General features: G+C 39.1%; 1 protein-coding gene across 1 annotated transcript in view; it reads left to right on the top strand.

Annotated features, from left to right (window-relative positions):
• Positions 1–12,116, top strand: part of LOC108788616 (elastase-1-like) — a 35,200-nt gene that overhangs the window by 3,422 nt on the left and 19,662 nt on the right. The window lies entirely within an intron of this gene.

Here is a 12,116-nt window from a genome sequence, read left to right on the forward strand (position 1 = left end):
TGGGTTTCAGGATACCCGAGTAACAAAACTAGAGGACAGTGTCTTCACCATTAGCAACAATAGTAACAGGTAGTAAAAAGTCCTATGAGAGCGACCAGTGTAGTACCACCAGAGAACAGGCAGGAACAGTTCTGAAGCAGAACAATCACAGGACTTACAGTGCACCCACTGGCTTCTCTTCTGTATAATATCTGAATATAGGGTGAGGGATCTCTTACAAGGTCCAGACTGCAGCTGTCACCAGCTCCTCAGTGACACTCTTCAGTAAGCAGATTCTTCCTCCAACCCAGCTTCCATTAAGTTTCCTTTCAGGAGCATCTTAGGCCTGGTTCACACCTGGGCGTTTTACAGCGCATTCCTACGCTCTGTAAAACGCTCAACATGGGAAAACCAATGATTGCCTATGGGCATGGTTCCCACCCGAGCGTTTTACAGTGCGTAGGAACGCGCTGCAAAACGCCCTACGCCCAAAGAAGTAGAGGAGCTTCTTTGGGGCGTATTTGCTGCGCGTATCCATTGGGATACAGCCAGGTAGCCGGTAAAAACGTGCGACAAACGTGCATATTTGATCCCAGCCTTAGGCCTCTGGGACTCCAGCATCTGCCACATGCTGAGGCCTAGGCCAGGCATCATGCAGCACACAGACCTTCTCCCAGGTAGAAGCACCAGGGGAGAGAGAGAGTTCTGGAAGGTGTTCCCAAATATTTATCACCTCCCTCCAGTCACACCTCTTAAAAAGCCTGCTCAGGGATTGGTCAGAGCCAGATACATATTCATAATCTGAGGATTGATCCTCCCACACTGTACGCTGAGGCCCCAACCCAGCAACAGGTAGAATCAATGAATCCATCCATCCATCAGACTTAAGCAAACCTGCAGATCTCAGAGCAATCAGCATCTTGACTGATTACAGTCCAGATATAACACTAAATTTAATAGTGACATAGTAGAGGGCGCTACAATATCATGCATCTGCCTCTGGAAGTCATGTATGTGGCTATCAAAGTTTTGCAGTCCTTATGGGACTCGTAGTTCCACCACATCAGCATGGCCGAAGTGTGGCTACCTCTGGTTTAGAGTATGTATCAAACACCACACCACAGCATACAGAGTAGAGCAGTGAAAGCCTATTTATATCAGTGATCATTATAAATCTTGAGTAGTCTGGAAACAATGCCTACAACAATATTTGAGAGACTTAATGATAGAGGACAGATATGGAAGTGTGCAATTAATAAGAAATTGAGTGATGGAGATGTATAGAATGGAGAGAGAAGGTGTGTTTGATGCCAGCAGAAATTCTGGAACACTTACTGTTGCTTACTGTCAGGATCTGTGCTCCTACAGTTAAGATAAGTTAAAATGTGGCACCAGTTGTATGCACTGGTTGGGTTGAAGAAGCAGGGTGGTGAGCAGGGTTATGCAGGGACCAGCACTGTAGGTGAAATTGGGTGTTCCAATGAGTGGGAATATAAGGCACGGTGGAGAGATGGTTCACCCATTTCCAGAGGGAGTGATCAATCAGAGGCTGTGTAGAAAAAGAAAACAATATTATCTGCAGTGCTTATTAAACCCACATAAATATCCCAGTGTTCTCCCTTTACAGATAACAACATACAGTATAACAACAATACTATCAAATAAAGCCCACAAAAAACTCTGAAAATCAATAAGTCCTCCAAAATATGACTATATAATATAAAGTGTTATCATGCTTCTTTCTTTGCTATTCACACATGTCCCCACATATACCTCCTTTATATGTGCCCATTTCATAAATTCCTTTTATTATATTATTCTCACTCTTTATATTACCTGTAACATAAATTAAAATATTATACCTTCACCAATCTCTTATTCAAAAACATTATTATTGTTTTATAGCTGATGTTCTGTGATGTCGTCTTCATCACAGAAGATAACAGTATATAAAGATATTGAAAAGATTTTTGCAGATACTGGCTGATTATTAGGAAGGAGAAGGTTTTATCTTCTATTGAATTTAAAACACCCCAAAGTAATCTATAGGAAGGCACCTTTCTGAAGAAAAAACTAGTTAAAAGTGTCCTAGATTTTAAAAAAAAGGTTACTATTTTTAATTTAAAAAGTTTTTTTTTGCATGCGGCACTGTATGTAGTACTGTCAAAAATAATACCAATAATATTTCTGAGAATACTGGAAAGATACAGTATAAGAATATTTATTTAATTCCACTCCAACCATGTAGTTTACCTTATGGCTTGCAGTACATAGGTAGAACTATGAAGGAATTACAGAAAGCACCAGCAGAACATGTATACAATATTAGAAGGGGTAGTCGTAGTTTTAGAGTATATTATAATAAAGACCCATCTGTTTTAGAATCTTGGGGCATTGATAAAGTAGAGAGACATTGGAGGGGAAGTAACCTAAAAAAAAAAATGTATCCAGAAAGGAAAATTCCAGAATATTTGCAATAGATACATTAAAGCTGAAAGAGATGAATGTAGAACTAGACTTGAATTGCTTTATTAGTGATTTGTAGAGTAATTTTCATAGAGTATTGGATATGTAATCATTTTATACGTTGATAATGTATGTATTATATAGGTGGGTACTTTTAATGATGATATTGTGTAGGTGCCCATATCTATGGAAGTATCCCCAGGGGTATAGTGAATTTAGCATTCCTCTGTTAATATTTGCACTTTGAATAATTGTGCGTGGATATGCTGGAGTAGGGGGGTGGGAATTGCAGATACGTTTTTATATTTCAGAGAGAGTTTAATCAGAGCTGTGGGTGGTGCACATACAGTACATGAGGTAAAGGTAAGCAATCTATGAGGTATTAGTAGGTTGTTGCTTTCCCATTGACTGTAATAGCTTTCCAAATGGATTATAGTAATGTTGGTCAGGTGATAGTTTCATAAGATGATACACCACCCTTCTATTGGTGCAGATCATGTGTCATGTACGGCATCACTTCACAGGACACCGCTTTTCTATTGGCTGAGATCACGGGGCACATTCTGATATCATGTGACAGTGGGGAATGATAACATATAATATGATTTGTTAGGCATAATAAGTATAAAGAGTCCCTCAGTCTTCTTAGGAAAATCTCTGGTCATGTGATTTAAATATTGGGAATATCATTGAGAAGAGGTGTGCAGTTATGTGATTGGGGGTTATGTGACAAGCTTATTATGTTTTTGAACAGGAGACTGGTGAAGGCATACTATTTTAATGTATGTTAAGGTGACATAAGGAGTAAGAATAATATATGAATTGGGGGAATTTATAAAATAGACAGAAAATACATTTTTGATTGGTGGATCGGTTGGGTTGGTTTCGTCAGAGGGGATGAGCTATATCTGGGATGTGCTATAAGGAAGTAATAATGAATGGACCTCTGCCTTTGCAAAAGTGAGCGCAAGTGTCAAAACACTATTTTTGAACTAATGGAGTAAAGTTCATAGTGCTGGCGTACATTGTTAAGTGTGATTGTTTTATGTTGTGTTTTTGTACATTTTAATAGAATAAAGCTATTAGGTTTTTTTCTGCATCTATTACTACATGATAGAGTAATTCTATGCCGTTTTGAAGGAAGATACCAGTTGCAGTAGCCTCTCTGTAATGGGAAGATGTATGTAGAACAAGTTACTCATCTTGCATGCTGAAAAGGGAATAGAGGAACAAGATACTACCTTTGTATGTGATATGTACATTAGTGGTGACAGGTTCACATTAAGAAGACGTTAGGGGTTTATTAGACCCTAATGTCACCTTTACACTCCAATGAAGCCGATGAAGCACAGATCATCTTGTGGCTGCGGAATGAGAGCTCTGAAACCAGAAGTGACAAGGAGTTTGCGGTGGCTGGGATACATTTCAGGGCAGCACCCCCCCGACTGACACGCCGTTTCTCGCCGACAGCACAACCTACCCCCAACTGACACTGCGCTTCTTCTCTCCGACAGCACACCCCCCCCCGGACTGACACGTCACTTCTCTCCAACAGCACAACCCGGGCTGACACTGCTCTTCTCTCCGAGTAGAACAACCAGCCCCCCCACGCGGACTGACACGCCGCTTCGCGGGCTTACAGACTCACCTTAAATCAATGCCGCCCGCCGTCTGCACACGCCGTCCACTCTCCAGGCCGACGTCCGCGTCATCCCATCCAGGTGAGTAGCACTCGGGGTGCCGCTCTCAGCGAATCTGCTGCTCCAGGCAAACGCATTGTTTGCCTCGCGGCAGATATGCCCCTGGGCCCATGGAAGTGATCAGGCAGATGTAAATATTAACTTCAAGGGTAAAGCAAACAGTCGGCTAGTGGGGTAAATTTTTATATTTATTAGGGCTGGAAAAATTAACGATTAATTACCCGATTAATCGTTATCATTTTTGATCGATTAAAATTATTTTGATCAGTAATGGAAAAACTCACCTCTCCGCCAGTGATCTGTCGACACTGAGAACTTATCGAGTTCTGCGACCGCCTGACTTCCGGTTTCGTTATAACTAAGAGGTTTGCCCAAGAAACTTGTTCTGCACGAGCGCCAGCCAAGGCATTGGCCTATACACATACAGCACAGCAATGAAGTAATACAATGAACTAGGATCACACTAATCCAGCACGTTATTATTCTGAGTTGCCCCACACGTGCTGGATTAGTGTGATCCTAGTTCATTGTATTACTTCATTGCTGTGCTGTATGTGTATAGGCCAATGTAGTTGGATCTGTATGTGCGTTATAATTAATCGAAATTAATCGATTAAAAAAATTTTCAATGAATCGAACATGAAAATTGTAATCAGTACCAGCCCTAATATTTATGCATTATTGTCTCCTTGCAGCTGCAAAAGCCACTGTCCAGGCAATTTGGGGGGAGGCATTGATGTGCATCTGGAGAGATATTGCTTACCAATGTCTAACCTTAATTGTGATGCACTTTCCCCGCTCCACTAGCGCAATATGCATTTCCACTGCATGCATGTACATCTAGTACTGTGCAGATATTTGCAAAACCTGCTTGTCTTCAACAGTGAGCCTAAGTAGCAGTGTGGGTAGCCTATATTGCCTGGTGGAAAACCCAGCATTGACATAAGGACTATTAATGACAATCTCATTGAAAACATTTTGTTTTGAGTGGTATCTGAAAATCAGCTTTGTTCCAGCAGGACCAGGTCATTCGTGGTAAATAGATGAGTCCTGTCCATAGAGTGACAAAACTCAATACCTGATGAGGCCAAGCACTTACATAGCTGCAACACAGACTCTTCTTGCTTGATTATTGACTTATGTCTGCTGACAGGGTCGGGTGAAGATGTACTTAATCACAAGACGAATTGTAAATAATGACACAAGCGTATAATGCATTGCTCAACCTGATCACTGATAGCAAACAGAAATACAGTGTTTAGATAAGATGTGGGAGATAAAAGGCGAGGACACAAAAATAAAATAAACGGCCCCACCATTGTGAAACTCTATATGCTTAAGTTTGATGTGTCTGTTCTTCTTTTAACAAATGTAAATAAATGCAAAGTTCCTTCCCAGCTACTCACATTACGTGTTAGTTGCAAGAAAATTTAACATATTACGTTCAACTAGGAAGAGTTTTAGCGTCCTAATTAAAAGTTCTAGCATGATGAGACTGGTAAATTTAGCTGCAGATAGGCATTGTATTTCCATGTTGTAGAGATCATCTCTCACTTCCTCTTGTGTCTTAAGTCAGAAAGTAAAAGAAATTGACAGGGAAAATATATATATACTGTATATATACACACATGTATATAATGTTTGCTGATTCAGTGATTTATAACACCATGTTCCCTGAATTTGATATGATGATAGAAGACGAAAACAAAAAAGGGATTTTTAGGGTCTCAGCAAATATATATAGAAAAATCATGACGTGTAAGAAAGTAAAAGAAACAAAAAATCCTTGAAGCATAGATATTGTCCCATTCATATATAATTTAAAATATCCTACTTTTGATCCATATGTAAGTGTAACCCTACCATTTTAACACATCATTTTCACAACTGAGTTGTATCATTTGTTATAAAACTTAGAAATGTTATAGTCTAAAATGACATCAGTTGACAGAAAGCAGGAGGGGGGCACACTTAAGTTACGAATTACACAAAGCTCAGTCTGCTACTTTAGACATTGTGGTTATTGGACATTAGGAGCCCAATTCTTATCACCACAGATCAAACTCTATGTGAGGCTGCAGGGGACAGAGTAACTGGGAAATGTTAGTTCCACCTCAGGTGGAATATACAGAGTGCAAAGAAAACGCAAACAAGAGTGCCCAACCCTGTGCAGTAATAATTTAATAGGATAAAAAGTATTAAAAGCAATATTAGGCTACTCACCATTGTAGCAGTATAAGGGCTTGGCAACAAACGCCGGAAATTAATAGCTATCAATTCAACAGATCCAGGCAAACTTTCACATTCCCCCATCAGTGTAACATAGATGCCGGCTGTGGCTGCAATGGTTGATGCATTTCAGTAGCACGCCCCCTTCATCAGCTGATAGCTATTCGTTCCTGGCATCTGTTGCTGAGCTCTTATACTGCTACAATTGCGAGTAGCCTAATATTGCTTTTAATCATTTTTATCCTAATAAATCAGTACTGCACAGGGTTGGGCGCTGTCCTATGTGTTTTCTTTGCATGTATCGATGAGAGCTTTCCGATCTAAGGAGGATAGTTGTTTGCTGTTAGCGCCGGAGGACTAAGTTGATCTATTAAATTGTATGGGTCTCCAACCTTTAACAGAACAGCCTCCACCATGCCAGGGGTGTAGTCCAAAACCCAGTATATAGTGTAGTGTAGTCCAAATCCCAGTAGTGTTGGCAAGGTTTACCCTTCCAGTGTTCAAGAGATTTAAGCCATTTAATTTTCAATTTCAATAAAAAAAAAAAGCTTTATTTATATACTTTTTTTAATATTTACAGATACTGTAAATACTGAAATTAAAAGACAGGTCCAGTGCAAGGTTGTTCAATGTGTCTATACTGTGCTTTATTTAAAGTTACATTAAACTCATTAGTTAAATCTTAAAAACGGATTTAAGAACCCTAACTATTAACAAAAATGTATCTTATTTGTGTATCACTCAGCTGTAGATCCTCAAATCATCTTTACATTGGTGTTGACACTGTCCTCCAAATTTGCTCCCGCAAAGGACTACAATCATGCGTTTAGATGACTAATTTGTATTGAGATTGCACTCCATCATGGGAGCGAGCTTGGAGCAGTGGATACTTTACAAGAAATGCAGGAACCATGGGGAACAAAAGTAGCCACCCTCTAGAAGGAAGCACAGTGTTAGCACAAATTCAGAGTTGATTTGAGAATCGACAGTCGAGTGATACACAAAATAGTTATGATCTTCAACATCATAAATAAAAAATCTCTGATGGTCCCTTGACTCCTGTCATGGATAACCCAGAGTTCAGGCCAGGAGTAGAGGCACTAAGAATATTTATGTGGAGTAAGGCTAAACTGTACCCCATTTATTTGGCTAAACTGAGGATGGGTTGAAACCTTGCACTGAACTGATTGGGGAAGCAACTGAAAGGAGGGGACAATGAATGAGATACTTTCAACTCCAAGACTTTTATAATATAGTTCGGAATAGGGGGCAGCTACATAGGGAAATTACACCAATGGAAAAACTGTGCCTGAGAGATAGGACAGCGCAACATGTAGGTCATGTATATTATATTGCTGTCATCAGTAACTCCAAAGATACCATATTATTATATAAGAGTATGGGAAAGAGAACTGAATTGCAAGTTCTTGGATAGTGAACGGATAAAATCATATACATTGACACACAAGCTCTCGGTGGCAAGTAGACTACAGGAAGGGAACTTTAAAATGTTAACAAGGTGGTAGCGTTGCCCAGCCAAATTGAATGCAATTTTTCCACAGGTCTCTGGTAAATGCTGGAGATGTCAACAATCATTGGGGACAATGGAACATATATGGTGGGAGTGCCCTCGGATTAAACCTTTTGGACAAAGGTATTAAATGTTTGTGAGCATATATAAAAACAAGAACACACACCACAGATAGCATTTACTTTCCATTCTTCCAGGGGGGATTGCAACAGTAAAGAAGGGCCTCCTTTGTTTTTTCATAAGCGCAGCTAGGACAGTTATACCACGACATTGGAAATCAACAGAACCTCCAACACTGCGGGAATGGATGGAGGAGAAGTTTTTTTCAACAGAGAATGGAAGAACTTGGGGCTAAGATACAAGACAGGCTCCCTCAGTTTTTAGATACGTGGGATAGTTGGATTCAGAACTGTAAGACTGCTCAAATAGAAGAATTATCGGGAATAGAGCCTACATAAGGTTTAGAGCATGAAATATATAAATTAAAAAACAAAAGGCGTCAGCTTGTCCATCATTTGGGGGGTTTTTTTGCGGTTTTTGTAGTATGTTTTGTCTGTTGGGGTACTGGGGTAGTTTGCTAAGTTAGTAAAAAGATAGCCTCCCCAAGACTATGTAGTATGCTTCATTTCATTTCATTTCATATTTACTATATAAAATTATGAACTGTAAGCGATTGTAAGAACCTCAGGATAATGAATATTTTGTTCATGTTTGTATTGTTTTGTACTTTTTTTAAATCTGAAAAATGAATAAATACTTTAATTATGAAAAAAAAATAAAGATCGCTGAGGGCTACCCTCAATGTATCACTGGACCAGCTATATCACAGTTATAATAAATCTCATTATCGGTTGAAACCATATTTAATAAGACGTAATGAAAATATGTTCACATATTCACATATGTTTACAGAAGATGCTGGTACTTCCAGTGGAATAAGGATGACTTAACGCATTTCACAGGACACCCTTTTAGTCTGCTTCATCAGGAAACCCTCAGGAGATTTTAATATGTATTTAAAATATTGTAGCCCTCTTGTGAGGAAGCAGTATTGAATCCATGAATAATGAATGCCACTTTCTCAATCAACCCATGCTGAATGCAGTGTGATCAAAAGGACTATTTCACATGACTGAAGGAATTATAATGGTACTCTCATTGGAAGGGGATTGCTTATAAATGGCAGGGAAGTTATGAGAAGTATGGGGCTACAAAATTGTTCCGTTTACATTTTTTTCAAAAAAAAGTTGATGACAAATTTTACCTTTTATGAAATTGAATAAATACTGTTATTTTATTATATGTGTCTTCGGTGAGATTCTGAAGTACCTCAAAAGTCTGAAATCACCATTTTCTTGCTGTATTAGTATATACTATTGGGATGTGGTACCCTTAAAACAAAAACTGATACAGAGAGAGAGAGAGAGAGAGAGAGGCAGAAAACAATGGAAACAATGGGATCCAAGGCACAAATGAGTGATAAAACATTGCAGTCACAGCAATAAAACTTAAAGTGACATTAAACCCTCAGATTTTTTAACATAAAACAATACTGTAATGTGTGCCTTACCGTAATCCATGGTTGTTTCCCTTCTCTTTGCTGCTCTTCCTTTTAAATCTGTATCTGTTCTCATGCTGGGCAGAACTTCTGTTTTGCAGCAGACCATTAGAAAGCTAGGCTCTCCAACATGAAGGTCAGGTGTGCATATAGTGAATCCATGGATCCCAAACCTTAAGGAACTTCTTGTGTATGCTGGTGCGTACACTTGAAAACCTCTGACTTGTAACTAGTTTTATGTGTATAATATTAATATTGCCTCAGATTGCACAAAGAAGAACAGCTCTAATGAGGAGTATGAAAAATGTTAGAGCAAGACTACAAGAGGTTATTTCCACAGTCTGCTGTACATTCAGAGAAGGGAGAGCCCCTTTATACTGTATGTGAGAATTTCCTATTTATATACTGACTATAGTTAGCAGCAAGGAAACTACAAACATTTCAGTAAATAATAAATAGGTATTATGGAGTATGATATTTGACTGTAAATCCCAACTTTGGGACTGTAAATCCAAACCTCTGTTTGGTTGTTAATGCTATGTATCCTAAGCTGGTCATACACTGAACAAAATCTGTCCTGTTTTCCAGATGTTCTCCCTTGTGCTTTAAGCCTTTGGGTGGAATTTTTCATCTTGGGATCCTGGGTGGGAACGCGGTGTTCTATGGTTGAGTCTGTGGTACCTGTGATCTTCCCGGGACCTCTTGCTATTTTAATAGTTTTCTTGCTTACACTCCACCCACTGTGATATTCTACGTGCCACCTGCTTGCTGTGTACACAATTTTTTATTTTTTTTGGCTCTTTTTATTTATGTATTTATTTCTGTTACTCAACTGTTTTGGTGCTGTTGTTATCCGTCATGTATTGCGATAATGGAGAGTGTACTCTCTCATATTTATTGTATGCTTCTACCGTGTGCTGTTCCTCTCTTTTTATCTTCAATAACATTTCTAATATTTAAAAAACAAAAATGATGTCCTGTTTTGATGAACCGTTTGAAATTCACTTTATGGGTGGCCCTGTTGGGTGGCAACTTTCCATCCGAGATCCTTCAATTTAAAAATCGAAATAGCCAGGTGGAAAATTATTGACTGAACAGTGAGTGCAGCCAGTGACTGACCCCTGATGTCAGAATAAAATAGCCCAGCAGTGGAGAAGGAAAGGCGCACTCTGGTAATTTTTTTTTGTTTAATAAAAACACATTAGTTATATGGAATAAGTTTTCTTTTTATGTGTCCACATTTGAGAATTTACTCCCCAGACAAACTTTGTCAGTGTGTGTCACCAAGGTATGCAGGAAGTGAGAGAAAGGAGATGAGCAAAGGTGAATAAGAAACACAGAAAGCACTCAAGGTGTTTCCCACTGTTAGAAACTTAAACATCTACAGGTAAAAGCACAGAAAGCTCAGGTATTTTAACTGTTTACTTGAAGTGTTTTTTTCCTTTCCATAAATGATTTATGGGGAATAATAGAAGTGTCCATTTTGTTTATTTACTACTTTTGGCACCATCTTTTCCTCCATTATTTTATAGATAACCCCAAGTTTTCTTGCTGTAGGCAACATACAACAGTATTTTATAGAACAGGCCTGGTTAAATAACATGTTGGGTAACTTAAAAAATACAGTAAAAGCATAAAAATAAATAGCATCCATAAATTAGTTTTTATTCACTTGCAATGTGCTTTTGAATGTGCTAGAAAAACTGACTAGTCAACTCCTAGTTCCTTGCACGTCATAGCTCCTCTTCTGGCCATATCGAATTACTCTCTGTGCTGACCAAGCTCCTTACCCCCTCCCCTCCTTGCATAACCCTTATTTGTAGCTGCTGGGGGAGCAACGAAGGGCAATAGAGCAGCTGTGAGTGCCTTTTGAGTGATTGGGGGTGCAAACTCCAACAAGGTTGTTCTTGGTGGAACACCAGCTTTCTCACTCTCAGAGAAAGCGGTCGTATGGAGGAATGGGTCTACACCTGTGGTTCATGACAACCATAAACTAAGAAGGTAATTTGCCAGAGACTGCCACCTTCATTATGGGCCCTGTTCCCAAGCCATTTAATGCACAGTCCCAGTGGGAACAGGCAGATTCCATCCTTGTGGAGGATACGCAATCTAGTGCAGAGAAATCTTGTCATTGGAACAATAAAGACCATATCATCAGTTGAAAGCTGAGTTCTATTATAATGCTTGGAATTGGGTAACTAAAGCATGACTGCAATTTTATAGTAAAAAGCTATTTCTTCCAAGTGAACTATATACATTACCATTATCTGAATGGTAGGGTCTGTCTTCATTTACCAGCTGAGTAGTTACAGAATTGAAAAATGGAACCCAAAAGAAAGCTGCGGTGACTGACTACCTTTAGTGAATATATAGCCTGCAGCTAGTTCCACACATGTGCATGGGGTAACAACCTGCATTTTAACCTGGTACAGAAAGTGAGTTATCTCAACAACAGAAGGTGAAGGGTAATCCGCCAATGGTAAGCCTGGTCTGGTATCTGCTGTTTAAAAGGGGATAAGCTTGTATTCTTACTTGCTGTTGTGCTTTTGAAACAAGAAATGGAGGGAAATCTTCCTGACACAATGTTCTGTACACATACATTGTAAAGAGAGTAGCTAGTTTTGCCAGACTAGAAGAAAACTGCTTTTAAATG

The sequence above is a fragment of the Nanorana parkeri genome, unplaced genomic scaffold, assembly GCF_000935625.1.
Source record: "Nanorana parkeri isolate BGI_ZX_2015 unplaced genomic scaffold, ASM93562v1 scaffold338, whole genome shotgun sequence".
Taxonomy (NCBI): domain Eukaryota; kingdom Metazoa; phylum Chordata; class Amphibia; order Anura; family Dicroglossidae; genus Nanorana; species Nanorana parkeri.